The sequence below is a fragment of the Pseudophryne corroboree genome, unplaced genomic scaffold, assembly GCF_028390025.1.
Source record: "Pseudophryne corroboree isolate aPseCor3 unplaced genomic scaffold, aPseCor3.hap2 scaffold_1021, whole genome shotgun sequence".
In the NCBI taxonomy this organism is placed as follows: Eukaryota; Metazoa; Chordata; class Amphibia; order Anura; family Myobatrachidae; genus Pseudophryne; species Pseudophryne corroboree.
The window spans coordinates 888-14,885 of NW_026967648.1; the positions used below are offsets into that span (position 1 = coordinate 888).

At 49.1% G+C, this 13,998-nt stretch overlaps 8 non-coding genes and 1 pseudogene across 8 annotated transcripts; 3 read left to right on the forward strand and 6 right to left on the reverse strand.

Moving 5' to 3' along the window:
• Positions 1-1,124: 1,124 nt before the first annotated feature.
• On the reverse strand, positions 1,125-1,288 carry LOC134987934 (U1 spliceosomal RNA). The gene has a single exon (XR_010193477.1). It is a non-coding gene; the product is annotated as a U1 spliceosomal RNA (small nuclear RNA).
• A 975-nt stretch (positions 1,289-2,263) lies between these two features.
• On the reverse strand, positions 2,264-2,427 carry LOC134987966 (U1 spliceosomal RNA). Its single transcript, XR_010193508.1, has one exon. It is a non-coding gene; the product is annotated as a U1 spliceosomal RNA (small nuclear RNA).
• Positions 2,428-5,442: 3,015 nt separating this feature from the next.
• Positions 5,443-5,606, reverse strand: LOC134987943 (U1 spliceosomal RNA). Its single transcript, XR_010193485.1, has one exon. It is a non-coding gene; the product is annotated as a U1 spliceosomal RNA (small nuclear RNA).
• A 702-nt stretch (positions 5,607-6,308) lies between these two features.
• Positions 6,309-6,443, reverse strand: LOC134987857 (U1 spliceosomal RNA; annotated as a pseudogene).
• Positions 6,444-6,595: 152 nt separating this feature from the next.
• On the reverse strand, positions 6,596-6,759 carry LOC134987954 (U1 spliceosomal RNA). Its single transcript, XR_010193496.1, has one exon. It is a non-coding gene; the product is annotated as a U1 spliceosomal RNA (small nuclear RNA).
• A 2,361-nt stretch (positions 6,760-9,120) lies between these two features.
• Positions 9,121-9,276, forward strand: LOC134987880 (U1 spliceosomal RNA). The gene has a single exon (XR_010193424.1). It is a non-coding gene; the product is annotated as a U1 spliceosomal RNA (small nuclear RNA).
• A 674-nt stretch (positions 9,277-9,950) lies between these two features.
• LOC134987815 (U1 spliceosomal RNA) lies at positions 9,951-10,114 on the forward strand. The gene has a single exon (XR_010193384.1). It is a non-coding gene; the product is annotated as a U1 spliceosomal RNA (small nuclear RNA).
• A 152-nt stretch (positions 10,115-10,266) lies between these two features.
• On the forward strand, positions 10,267-10,429 carry LOC134987869 (U1 spliceosomal RNA). The gene has a single exon (XR_010193416.1). It is a non-coding gene; the product is annotated as a U1 spliceosomal RNA (small nuclear RNA).
• Positions 10,430-13,733: 3,304 nt separating this feature from the next.
• LOC134987949 (U1 spliceosomal RNA) lies at positions 13,734-13,897 on the reverse strand. The gene has a single exon (XR_010193491.1). It is a non-coding gene; the product is annotated as a U1 spliceosomal RNA (small nuclear RNA).
• Between the last annotated feature and the right edge of the window lie 101 nt (positions 13,898-13,998).

Below are 13,998 nucleotides of genomic sequence, written 5' to 3' on the forward strand. Positions count from 1 at the left end.
CCTCAAGCCCTGAGTGTTTGCCCTTGTGACTTGTTGATCATCATAGCGAAGCAGATGCTTACAGAAAACTGCAGGGGCTTAGATTGAAAATAAAAAAATTGATGGGTATAAGGTAGAGAGGAGCGGGTTCGGTTCTCCGAGAACCGAATTCCCGACGAACTCCACGTGGTTTACACTGGTCCGAGGCAGGCTCGGTTGTTCCCGCCTGACTCGGAAAACCTGAACAAGGGAAAATGTCATCATCCCGCTGTCGGATTCTCGCGAGATTCGGATTCCATATAAAGAGCTGCGCGTTGCCGCCATTTTTACTCGTGCATTGAAGAGAGAGCGGAGAGGACGTGGCTATGTTCTCTCAGTGGAAATCTCAATATCAGTGCTCAGTATCAGTGGTTACTTATTGCTGCTCAGTAATACTAGTAGTGTGTCTCTCCTGCTCAGTGTCAGTTCTCAGTAGTATCCTCATCAGTGCTCAGTATCACTGCTCATTGTCTTGTGCTGCATTGTGGTGCTCAGCATACTACAGTACATTACTAATAGTCCAGTGCTGCATCTTGCTGCTCAGTGTCAGTTCTAGTATCCTCATCAGTGCTCACTATCACTGCTCATTACATTGTGGTGTTCTGTATACTACAGTAACATAGTAATATAGTAACATATAGTAACATAGTTTTTGAGGTTGAATAGAGGCAAATTGCCCATCGTGTTCAACCTGTTTTAAGTTGTGATGATTCTACATACTTGCTGAATAATGTTTTATGACTAGTTAGCTACTATAACTCATGTTACCCCCGGATTAACCATGTTGATATTTTAAGTATTATAACCTTGGATAGCTTTTTCATTCAGAAATGTATCCATTCCTTTTTTAAATCCAATTACAGAGTCCGCCATTACCACCTTCCCTGGCAGGGAATTCCACATCCTGATTGCCCTAACAGTGAAGATCATAGTATCTCACCTGGCAGGTAAGTAGGAGTTGGGCTAGAGCTGTGGAGGATTGCTGCTCGGGCACCCCCTGTCAAGTGAAGGAGATCCAACTGAGGCAGCACAAGGGAACTCTCGAAAGAAGAACAAGGCTAGAGGAAGATCTGAGACAAAGAAATCTGACTTTTACCAGAGCTGACCAGAGGAAAGCACAAACACAGTCCCCCACTACCACAAATAATGCAGTCGAGTTTCCCACATTTGGGGAAATCACAGGGGTCAGCATACCCAGAGTGCAATGAATGAACCTCACCCTGGGAGAACAATCTTCATGACCATGGTATCGCCTATGCAAAATAAGTATGATTTGGGATAGGGCTGGGGGGGGCCGCTGCTCAGGCACATCTCTGTCAAGTAAAGGAGATTCAACTGAGGCAACACAAGGGAACTCTCATCTGGGGACAACAACTGCAGGGAGAACACATATTTTCAGATGAACATGGGAGGGCAGAAGGCTGCCTAATACTGAAGCACCCCCAAACAACAAACCAAATGCAACTACTAGTGCAAGCATTCCTGGGGGAAGGCCTGCAGCAGATGGATTTGCATATGGTGATGTCATCCAAGCAGTGGATCAAAGTTGGCTTCAACCCTCGTCTGCATATAAAAATAAAAATGGGGTGTGCAGGGCATGGCGGCCTTTTGCGGCGCTTGGATGACCCCTAGTTCGCATTAAACACCTCCACCTTCCTTCGGTGTGGGGCTCATGTTGGCTATGCCCCAGCCCCTGAAGCATTCAAGCTGATTTCTTGCAGCAGCTGGGCACTGTAACAGCTCCAGAGCTGCTCTGTAAAGCAAGTAAAAGGGTGTGGGCCCTGCAGCACTACCTGTAGTTTGCATTGTGCGTTGGAAGGCACAAAGTAAGCAGACGGGAGAAGTCAGGATAGTGCACAAGGGCATAGAAGGGAGCGGCTCAAGAAAAGAGAAGTGGAAACAGACAGCAAACTAGGCTGGAGAGAGACCTGAGACAAAGAGATCTGAATTATACGAGAGCCGACCAGAGGAAACACAAATTATGTAATCAAGTGTCCCACATTTGGGGAAATCGTAGGAGCAGCACACCCAGAGTGCATTGCCCTGGGAGAAGCACCTTCCTGATCATAGTATCTCACCTGGCAGGTAAGTAGGAGTTGGGCTAGAGCTGGGGAGGGTCGCTGTTCGGGCACCCCCCTGTCAAGTGAAGGAGATCCAACTGAGGCAGCACAAGGAAACTCTCAAAAAAAGAACAAGGCTAGAGGAAGATCTGAGACAAAGAAATCTGACTTTTACCAGAGCTGACCAGAGGAAAGCACAAACACAGTCCCCCACTACCACAAAAAATGCAGTCAAGTTTCCCACATTTGGGGAAATCACAGGGGTCAGCATACCCAGAATGCAATGAATGAACCTCACCCTGGGAGAACAATCTTCATGACAATGGTATCTCCTATGCAAAATAAGTATGATTTGGGATAGGGCTGGGGAGGGCCGCTGCTCAGGCACATCTCTGTCAAGTAAAGGAGATTCAACTGAGGCAGCACAAGGGAACTCTCATCTGGGGACAACAACTGCAGGGAGAACACATATTTTCAGATGAACATGGGAGAGCAGAAGGCTGCCTAATACTGAAGCACCCCCAAACAACAAACCAAATGCAACAACTAGTACAAGCATTCCTGGGAAAAGGTCTGCAGAAGACGGATTTGCATACGGTGATGTCATCCAAGCAGTGGGCCAAAGTTGGCTGGAACCCTCATCTGCATATGAAAAGAGAAAAGGGGTATGCAGGGCATGGCGGCCTTTTGCGGCGCTTGGATGACCCTTAGTTCGCATTAAACACCTCCACCCTCCGTCGGTGTGGGGCTCATGTTGGCTATGCCCCAGCCCCTGAAGCATTCAAGCTGATTTCTTGCAGCAGCTGGGCACTGTAACAGCTCCAGAGCTGCTCTGAAAAGCAAGTAAAAGGGTGTGGGCCCTGCAGCACTACCTGTAGTTTGCATTGTGCGTTGGAAGGCACAAAGTAAGCAGACAGGAGAAGTCAGGAGAGTGCACAAGGGCATAGAAGGCAGCGGCTCAAGAAAAGAGAAGTGGAAACAGACAGCAAACTAGGCTGGAGAGAGACCTGAGACAAAGAGATCTGAATTATACGAGAGCCGACCAGGGGAAACACAAATTATGCAGTCAAGTTTCCCACATTTGGGGAAATCGCAGGAGCAGCACACCCAGAGTGCAATGGGCAGTGGCGGATTTAGGGGGGGGGCACCAAGGCACGTGCCCCCCCTGTCATTTTTAGTGCAGACTGACATGCGGACGAGGGTCCGCATGTCAGTCTGCGGTCTCGTTTCCTCCCTGCTGTTAGGAGGGACACGGAGGGCACAGTGCGCGCCTCTCCTGTGTCCCTCCTGGGTCTCCGGCGGCCGCTGGTCTCATAAAGGAAGTGCCGTTCGTGAGCACTTCCTTTATTACAGTGACCCGCGGCCGCCGGAGACACAGGAGGGACACAGGGAGGCGTGCACTGTGCCCTGTGCCCTCCGTGTCCCTCCTAACAGCAAGGGAGGGGGGGGGGGAGCAGCGGCGGCGGAGGAAGGGGGGGACGCACTGGGGGGGAATATCTGGCACTGGGGGCATATTTGGCAGGGAGGGGGGGGGAATATCTGGCACTGGGGACATATATGGCACTGGGAGGAATATCTGGCACTGGGGGCATATTTGGCAGGGAGGGGGGGGGAGAATATCTGGCACTGGGGACATATATGGCACTGGGGGGAATATCTGGCACTGGGGGCATATATGGCACTGGGGGGGGATATCTGGCACTGGGGGCATATGTGGCACTGGGGGGGGATATCTGGCACTGGGGGCATATGTGGCACTGGGGGGGGGAATATCTGGCACTGAGGCATATGTGGCACTGGGGGCATATATAGCACTGGGGGGGGCGATATCTGGCACTGGGGCATATGTGGCACTGTCGGGGAATATCTGGCACTGGGGGTATATGTGTACCTGGCACATGGGGGGGGGCTATATTTGGCACTGGGGGCATGTGAGTACCTGGCACCGTGGGGGAATATCTGGCACTGGGGACATATGTGGCACTGGGAGCACAGCCCTAGCAACAAGGACTACCTCCTAGCAACGAGCATGACACCCAGTGCATGAAACCCCTGGCAACGAGCATGACACCCAGTGCATGAAACCCCTGGCAACGAGCATGACACCCAGTGCATGAAACCCCTGGCAACGAGCATGACACCCTGAGCATGAAAACCCCTGGCACCGTGCATGGAACCAAGAGCATGAAACCCCTGGCAACGAGCATGACACCCAGTGCATGAAACCCCTGACAACGAGCAGGTATTCGAAAAGTAATTAGAAGCCTTACTGTAAGACTTATTGTGTAATGGGCATTACGGTGTGTGGCATAATGTATCACGGACATTGCGGTGTGTGTCATAATGTGTCACAGGCATTACGGTGTATGGTATACTATATCGCTGGCATTGTGATATGTGGTATAATGTCTCAGGGTCATTGCAGTGTGTGGCATAATGTATCACGGACATTGCGGTGTGTGTCATAATGTGTCAGGCATTACGGTGTGTGGTATACTATATCACGGGCATTGTGGTATGTGGTATAATGTCTCAGGGTCATTGCAGTGTGGCATAATATATAACAGGCATTGCGGTGTGTGGCATAGGGTATAACGGGCATTGCGGTATGTGTCACAGGCATTACGGTGTATGGTATACTATATCACGGGCATTGTGGTATAATGTCTCAAGGTCATTGCAGTGTGTGGCATAATGTGTCACAGACATTGTATGTGCTATAATGTATCAGGGGCAGTGCAGTGTGTAGCATAATGTATAACGGGCATTGCGATTCCTGTCATAATGTGTCACAGGCATTACGGTGTGTGGCATAATGTGTCTGGGGCATTACAGTGTGTGCATATTGTGTCATGTGCATTATTGTGTGTGGAATAATGTCTAAGGGCCATTGCAGTATGTGGAATAATGTATACTGGGCATTACTATAAGGAGGAAAAATGACAAATAATGTAAGGGGCATGAATCAGGATTATTTTTCTTTCCTGTGGTGGCCAACGTCTGGGCGTGCAGGTTGCAAAACTGGGGTATAAGGTAGTCTTTTCCTGCAATACCACGCCCATTCAAACGAAGCCGCGCCCATTCCAACGAAGCCACGCCCCTTATGGTGCCCCCCCTGTAATTTTTTTCTGGATCCGCCCCTGGCAATGGGTGAGCCTTGCCCTGGGAGAAGCACCTTCATGATCATAGTATCTCACCTGGCAGGTATGTAGGAGTTGGGCTAGAGCTGGGGAGGGTCGCTGCTCGGGTACCCCCCTGTCAAGTGAAGGAGATCAAACTGAGGCAGCACAATGGAACTCTCGAAAGAAGAACAAGGCTAGAGGAAGATCTGAGACAAAGAAATCTGACTTTTACCAGAGCTGACCAGAGGAAAACACAAACACAGTCCCCCACTACCACAAATAATGCAGTTGAGTTTCCCACATTTGGGGAAATCACAGGGGTCAGCATACCCAGAATGCAATGAATGAACCTCACCCTGGGAGAACAATCTTTATGACCATGGTATCTCCTATGCAAAATAAGTATGATTTGGGATAGGGCTGGGGAGGGCCGCTGCTCAGGCACATCTCTGTCAAGTAAAGGAGATTCAACTGAGGCAGCACAAAGGAACTCTCATCTGGGGACAACAACTGCCGGGAGAACACATATTTTCAGATGAACATGGGAGGGCAGAAGGCTGCCTAATACTGAAGCACCCCCAAACAACAAACCAAATGCAACAACTAGTGCAAGCATTCCTGGGGGAAGGTCTGCAGAAGACGGATTTGCATACAGTGATGTCATCCAAGCCGTGGGCCAAAGTTGGCTGGAACCCTCATCTGCATATGAAAAGAGAAAAGGGGTATGCAGGGCATGGCGGCCTTTTGCGGCGCTTGGATGACCCTTAGTTCGCATTAAACACCCCCACCCTCCTTCGGTGTGGGGCTCATGTTGGCCATGCCCCAGCCCCTGAAGCATTCAAGCTGATTTCTTGCAGCAGCTTGGCACTGTAACAGCTCCAGAGCTGCTCTGTAAGGCAAGTAAAAGGGTGTGGGCCCTGCAGCACTACCTGTAGTTTGCATTGTGCATCGGAAGGCACAAAGTAAGCAGACAGGAGGAGAAGTCAGGATAGTGCACAAGGGTGTAGAAGGGAGGGGCTCAAGAAAAAAGAAGTGGAAACAGACAGCAAACTAGGCTGGAGAGAGACCTGAGACAAAGAGATCTGAATTATATGAGAGCCGACTAGGGGAAACACAAATTATGCAGTCAAGTTTCCCACATTTGGGGAAATCGCAGGGGCAGCACACCCAGAGTGCAATGGGTGAGCCTTGCCCTGGGAGAAGCAACTTCATGATCATAGTATCTCACCTGGCAGGTAAGTAGGAGTTGGGCTAGAGCTGGGGAGGGTCGCTGCTCGGGCACCCCCCTGTCAAGTGAAGGAGATCCAACTGAGGCAGCACAATGGAACTCTTGAAAGAAGAACAAGGCTAGAGGAAGATCTGAGACAAAGAAATCTGACTTTTACCAGAGCTGACCAGAGGAAAGCACAAACACAGTCCCCCACTACCACAAATAATGCAGTTGAGTTTCCCACATTTGGGGAAATCACAGAGGTCAGCATACCCAGAACGCAATGAATGAACCTAACCCTGGGAGAACAATCTTCATGACCATGGTATCTCCTATGCAAAATAAGTATGATTTGGGATAGGGCTGGGGAGGGCCGCTGCTCAGGCACATCTCTGTCAAGTAAAGGAGATTCAACTGAGGCAGCACAAGGGAACTCTCATCTGGGGACAACAACTGCAGGGAGAACACATATTTTCAGATGAACATGGGAGGGCAGAAGGCTGCCTAATACTGAAGCACCCCCAAACAACAAACCAAATGCAACAACTAGTGCAAGCATTCCTGGGGGAAGGCCTGCCGCAGATGGATTTGCATATGGTGATGTCATCCAAGCAGTGGGTCAAAGTTGGCTTCAACCCTCGTCTGCATATGAAAAGAGAAAAGGGGCATGCAGGGCATGGCGGCCTTTTGCGGCGCTTGGCTGACCCCTAGTTCGCATTAAACACCTCCACCCTCCGTCGGTGTGGGGCTCATGTTGGCTATGCCCCAGCCCCTGAAGCATTCAAGCTGATTTCTTGCTGCAGCTGGGCACTGTAACAGCTCCAGAGCTGCTCTGTAAGGCAAGTAAAAGGGTGTGGGCCCTGCAGCACTACCTGTAGTTTGCATTGTGCGTTGGAAGGCACAAAGTAAGCAGACAGGAGAAGTCAGGAGAGTGCACAAGGGCATAGAAGGCAGCGGCTCAAGAAAAGAGAAGTGGAAACAGACAGCAAACTAGGCTGGAGAGAGACCTGAGACAAAGAGATCTGAATTATACGAGAGCCGACCAGGGGAAACACAAATTATGCAGTCAAGTTTCCCACAGGAGTATATAGGATACGACCCAGTGGTACCTGACGACATAGATACTAACAGCTATTTAATAACATTACGCTAGAAAGTGATTATTAGCAACATATATATCTATATAAACAACCCCGCCAGGGTTGTGCCTTCAAAAATAATCACACACGGACACGCTTTTTAAACCTTTTTTTCACATCTCTTTATTCTTCTTATGCACATGTATGTTAGTTCTGTGATTTTAACCTTTATGTTTCACTGCAGTTTGGGATAATAATATTAATATTTATCCAATTTTAATACATACTTAATAAAGGTTATATTTTATGATTCATTCATTCTGTCCAGTGCATCAACAGTGCAGATTTCTTCTTGTTTTTTCTCCCAAATTCTATAACAATGACAGTAAATGTTGTTTCTTTTCAAACAGAACTTTCTTGACCATGCTTCTTTCTTGAAAGATCTGGGAGCACATGGAAAACAGTACAAACCATGCAGTATCACAAGAGCCTTTATTTGATCTTTCATGAAGATAGAGCAGAATTGAGGACACGTCAACAATTTCTGCCGAAGGTGGTTCATCTTTCCACATGGTGCCTTTGGCCACTGACACCTTCGTTGAGTCAAAGTCTCTGGCTGTGGTCAGAACTTTGAAAATTTATGTCACCAGAACGGTTCAGATTAGGAAAACAGAGGCTCTGTTTGTCCTGTATGCTCCCAACAGGATTGGGTGTCCTGCTTCCATGTAGACCATTATGCGCTGGATCTGTGGTAAGATTCAGCATGCTCATTCCACGGCAGGATTGCCGTTACTGAATTAGGTGAAGACCCATTCTACTAGAAAGGTGGGTTCATCCTGGGCAGCTGGTCAGGGAGTCTCGGCATTGCAACTTTGCCGAGCAGCTATTTAGTAAACACTTTTGCTAAGTTTTAAAAGTTTTAGAGTAAAGGAGATTCAACTGAGGCAGCACAAGGGAACTCCCATCTGGGGACAACAACTGCAGTGAGAACACATATTTTCAGATGAACATGGGAGGGCAGAAGGCTGCCTAATACTGAAGCACCCCCAAACGACAAACCAAATTCAACAACTAGTACAAGCATTCCTGGGGGAAGGTCTGCAGAAGACGGATTTGCATACAGTGATGTCATCCAAGCAGTGGGCCAAAGTTGGCTGGAACCCTCATCTGCATATGAAAAGAGAAAAGGGGTATGCAGGGCATGGCGGCCTTTTGCGGCGCTTGGATGACCCTTAGTTCGCATTAAACACCCCCACCCTCCTTCGGTGTGGGGCTCATGTTGGCCATGCCCCAGCCCCTGAAGCATTCAAGCTGATTTCTTGCAGCAGCTTGGCACTGTAACAGCTCCAGAGCTGCTCTGTAAGGCAAGTAAAAGGGTGTGGGCCCTGCAGCACTACCTGTAGTTTGCATTGTGCATTGGAAGGCACAAAGTAAGCAGACAGGAGGAGAAGTCAGGATAGTCCACAAGGGTATAGAAGGGAGGGGCTCAAGAAAAAAGAAGTGGAAACAGACAGCAAACTAGGCTGGAAAGAGACCTGAGACAAAGAGATCTGAATTATATGAGAGCCGACCAGGGGAAACACAAATTATGCAGTCAAGTTTCCCACATTTGGGGAAATCGCAGGGGCAGCACACCCAGGTGAGATACTATAATCAGGACGGTGCTTCTCCCAGGGCAAAGCTCACCCATTGCACTCTGGGTGTGCTGCTCCTACGATTTCCCCAAATGTGGGACACTTGACTGCATAATTTGTGTTTCCTCTGGTCGGCTCTCGTATAATTCAGATCTCTTTGTCTCAGGTCTCTCTCCAGCCTAGTTTGCTGTCTGTTTCCACTTCTTTTTTCTTGAGCCCCTCCCTTCTATACCCTTGTGCACTATCCTGACTTCTCCTCCCGTCTGCTTACTTTGTGCCTTCCAACGCACAATGCAAACTACAGGTAGTGCTGCAGGGCCCACACCCTTTTACTTGCCTTACAGAGCAGCTCTGGAGCTGTTACAGTGCCCAGCTGCTGCAAGAAATCAGCTTGAATGCTTCATGGGATGGGGCATGGCCAACATGAGCCCCACACCAAAGGAGGGTGGGGGTGTTTAATGCAATCTAGGGGTCATCCAAGCACCGCAAAAGGCTGCCATGCCCTGCACGCCCCTTTTCTCTTTTCATATGCAGATGAGGGTTGAAGCCAACTTTGACCCACTGCTTGGATAACATCACCATATGCAAATCCATCTGCTGCAGGCCTTCCCCCAGGAATGCTTGCACTAGTTGTTGCATTTGGTTTGTTGTTTGGGGGTGCTTCAGTATTAGGCAGCCTTCTGCCCTCCCATGTTCATCTGAAAATATGTGTTCTCCCTGCAGTTGTTGTCCCCAGATGAGAGTTCCCTTGTGCTGCCTCAGTTGAATCTCCTTTACTTGACAGAGATGTGCCTGAGCAGCGGCCCTCCCCAGCCCTATCCCAAATCATACTTATTTTGCATAGGAGACACCATGGTCATGAAAATTGTTCACCCAGGGTGAGGTTCATTCATTGCATTCTGGGTATGCTGACCCCTGTGATTTCCCCAAATGTGGGAAACTCGCCTGCATTATTTGTGGTAGTGGGGGACTGTGTTTGTGTTTTCCGCTGGTCAGCTCTGGTAAAAGTCAGATTTCTTTGTCTCAGATCTTCCTCTAGCCTTGTTCTTCTTTCGAGAGTTCCATTGTGCTGCCTCAGTTGGATCTCCTTCACTTGACAGGGGGGTGCCCGAGCAGCGACCCTCCCCAGCTCTAGCCCAACTCCTACTTACCTCCCAGGTGAGATACTATGATCTTGAAGGTGCTTCTCCCAGGGCAAGGCTCACCCATTGCACTCTGGGTGTGCTGCCCCTGCGATTTCCCCAAATGTGGGAAACTTGACTGCATAATTTGTGTTTCCCCTGGTCGACTCTCGTATAATTCAGATCTCTTTGTCTCAGGTCTCTCTCCAGCCTAGTTTGCTGTCTGTTTCCACTTCTATTTTCTTGAGCCGCTCCCTTCTATGCCCTTGCGCACTATCCTGACTTCTCCCGTCTGCTTACTTTGTGCCTTCCAACGCACAATGCGAACTACAGGTAGTGCTGCAGGGCCCACACCCTTTTATTTGCCTTACAGAGCAGCTCTGGAGCTGTTACAGTGCCAAGCTGCTGCAAGAAATCAGCTTGAATGCTTCAGGGGCTGGGGCATAGCCAACATGAGCCCCACACCGAAGGAGGGTGGAGGTGTTTAATGCGAACTAGGGGTCATCCAAGCGCCGCAAAAGGCCGCCATGCCCTGCATAACCCTTTTCTCTTTTCATATGCAGATGAGGGTTCCAGCCAACTTTGGCCCACTGCTTGGATGACATCACCGTATGCAAATTCGTCTCCTGCAGACCTTCCCCCAGGAATGCTTGTACTAGTTATTGCATATGGTTTGATATTTGATGGTGCTTCAGTATTAGGCAGCCTTCCGCCCTCCCATGTTCATCTGAAAAGATGTGGTCTCCCTGCAGTTGTTGTCCCCAGACGAGAGTTCCCTTGTGCCTCCTCAGTTGAATCTCCTTAACTTGACGGGGGAGGGGCTTGCCCGAGCAGCTACCCTCCCCAGCCCTATCCCAACTCATACTTATTTTGCATATGAGATCTCTATATCATGAAGATTGTTCTCACAGGGTGAGGTTCATCCATTATATTTTAAAATAGGAAGGTTCAAATTACATATTTGAATTGCATCTATGTGCTGGATTCAAATGTCCCCCCCCCCTTCCTTTCTCAATTGTGCCCGTCAGCAGCTATTCTAAGGTTGCTGCCAATGGGTGTGACACATTAATTTCTTCTGTGGGGTACACTGGACTCCACAAGGATTCACATTGGGGTGTAGAGTAGGATCTTGATCTGAGGCACCAACCGGCTCAAAGCTTTTGACTGTTCCCAAGATGCTCAGCGCATTCTCCTCTATAACCCCGCTTCCATGAACAGGGAGCTCAGTTTGTAGTTGGTGCCTTCAGTAGCAGGCCACTTAACAGGGGCCTGCCTCAGGCAGCCTATTCTTAGCTATTAATTTTGACAAGAAAATAAGAACTTTTTTTATGAGAATCTACAAGGGCTGCAGCAGGCTAGGTCTAATAGACATCTTTACTGCAGCTTCATCACTCCCAGCGGCGCTGTATACTCCCGTGCCCTGGTTGCTGGATCACTGCAGCGGAGGCTCCGGTTTCTTCCTAAGGTCAGTCACACACACACCGCCCTTCCGGATCACGAGGCCGCTGATGAAGGGGAGCGTGGCCGTAGGGGGTGGACCGTGTGCGCACTGGCGTGGACACTGATTACTGGGCAGCCGCTCCACAAGCCACCAGGTACAGTTAAGGAGCACAGGTCTGGGGGTTTTTCTCCCATATTAAACCAATTTTGTACTGCCCGCAGCGCATTGTGATAGGTAATAGGGCCTGATTCAGGTTGGGTTGCAATCACAATAAGCGATCCAACTGCAAAAATTGCTAAGAGCATACGCATGTGCCTGCATTTTCTGCGGCACCCCGCAGAGAATGCGATCGCCTCTGCCTGTCAATCGGGGCAGGGGGGTAGAGGGGGGTCAGCAACACTACATTTCCAAGTCAGGGATGGAGCGGTGCGGGGGCAAGGCTTCAAAATGGGGTCTGCAACGGAGGAGACACAGGGGGCATGGTCACAGCGGCTGTATGACATCACATTCAGCCGCTGTGATCACAAAAATGGTGGCGGCTTCCTGCGCGCACATACAGTCTGCACCAGCAGAAGGCTACACCATTTTTTATGATCACGCTGAACTGCAGTGCGACTGCAATTACAGCATGGTCAAGAAGGGAGGCGTCATGCTGGGTGGCCATGTCCTGTCACTGTGCAGGAGCCAGCACCGCTCACACACTAGTCCCCGGGTGCAGCCCCCAACCCCCGGGACACCCGGAGCAACAAAATGTAGATTCAGGCCACCAGGCCACGCCCCTACCTATGAAACCATGCCTCCTTTTTACCATTGCGCTGCTTATCTGCGCGCACTGCATTACAATCTCCTTCGCCACCTCTCTGGGTGTCACCAGTGATAGTGACACCTCTGCCATGCTTGTAGCAGCTGGTCCTAAGATCTACGCCTCAAGCCCTGAGTGTTTGCCCTTGTGACTTGTTGATCATCATAGCGAAGCAGATGCTTACAGAAAACTGCAGGGGCTTAGATTGAAAATAAAAAAATTTATGGGTATAAGGTAGAGAGGTGCGGGTTCGGTTCTCCGAGAACCGAATTCCCCACGAACTCCACGTGGTTTACACTGGTCCGAGGCAGGCTCGGTTGTTCCCGCCTGACTCGGAAAACCTGAACAAGGGAAAATGTCATCATCCCGCTGTCGGATTCTCGCGAGATTCGGATTTCATATAAAGAGCTGCGCGTTGCCGCCATTTTTACTCGTGCATTGAAGAGAGAGTGGAGAGGACGTGGCTATGTTCTCTCAGTGGAAATCTCAATATCAGTGCTCAGTATCAGTGGTTACTTATTGCTGATCAGTAATACTAGTAGTGTGTCTCTCCTGCTCAGTGTCAGTTCTCAGTAGTATCCTCATCAGTGCTCAGTATCACTGCTCATTGTCTTGTGCTGCATTGTGGTGCTCAGCATACTACAGTACATTACTAATAGTCCAGTGCTGCATCTTGCTGCTCAGTGTCAGTTCTAGTATCCTCATCAGTGCTCACTATCACTGCTCATTACATTGTGGTGTTCTGTATACTACAGTAACATAGTAATATAGTAACATATAGTAATATAGTTTTTGAGGTTGAAAAGAGGCAAATTGCCCATCGTGTTCAACCTGTTTTAAGTTGTGATGATTCTACATACTTGCTGAATAATGTTTTATGACTAGTTAACTACTACAACTCATGTTACCCCCGGATTAACCATGTTGATATTTTAAGTATTATAACCTTTGATAGCTTTTTCATTCAGAAATGTATCCATTCCTTTTTTAAATCCAATTACAGAGTCCACCATTACCACCTTCCCTGGCAGGGAATTCCACATCCTGATTGCCCTAACAGTGAAGATCATAGTATCTCACCTGGCAGGTAAGTAGGAGTTGGGCTAGAGCTGTGGAGGATTGCTGCTTGGGCACCCCCTGTCAAGTGAAGGAGATCCAACTGAGGCAGCACAAGGGAACTCTCGAAAGAAGAACAAGGCTAGAGGAAGATCTGAGACAAAGAAATCTGACTTTTACCAGAGCTGACCAGAGGAAAGCACAAACACAGTCCCCCACTACCACAAATAATGCAGTCGAGTTTCCTACATTTGGGGAAATCACAGGGGTCAGCATACCCAGAATGCAATGAATGAACCTCACCCTGGGAGAACAATCTTCATGACCATGGTATCTCCTATGCAAAATAAGTATGATTTGGGATAGGGCTGGGGAGGGCCGCTGCTCAGGCACATCTCTGTCAAGTAAAGGAGATTCAACTGAGGCAGCACAAGGGAACTCTCATCTGGGGACAA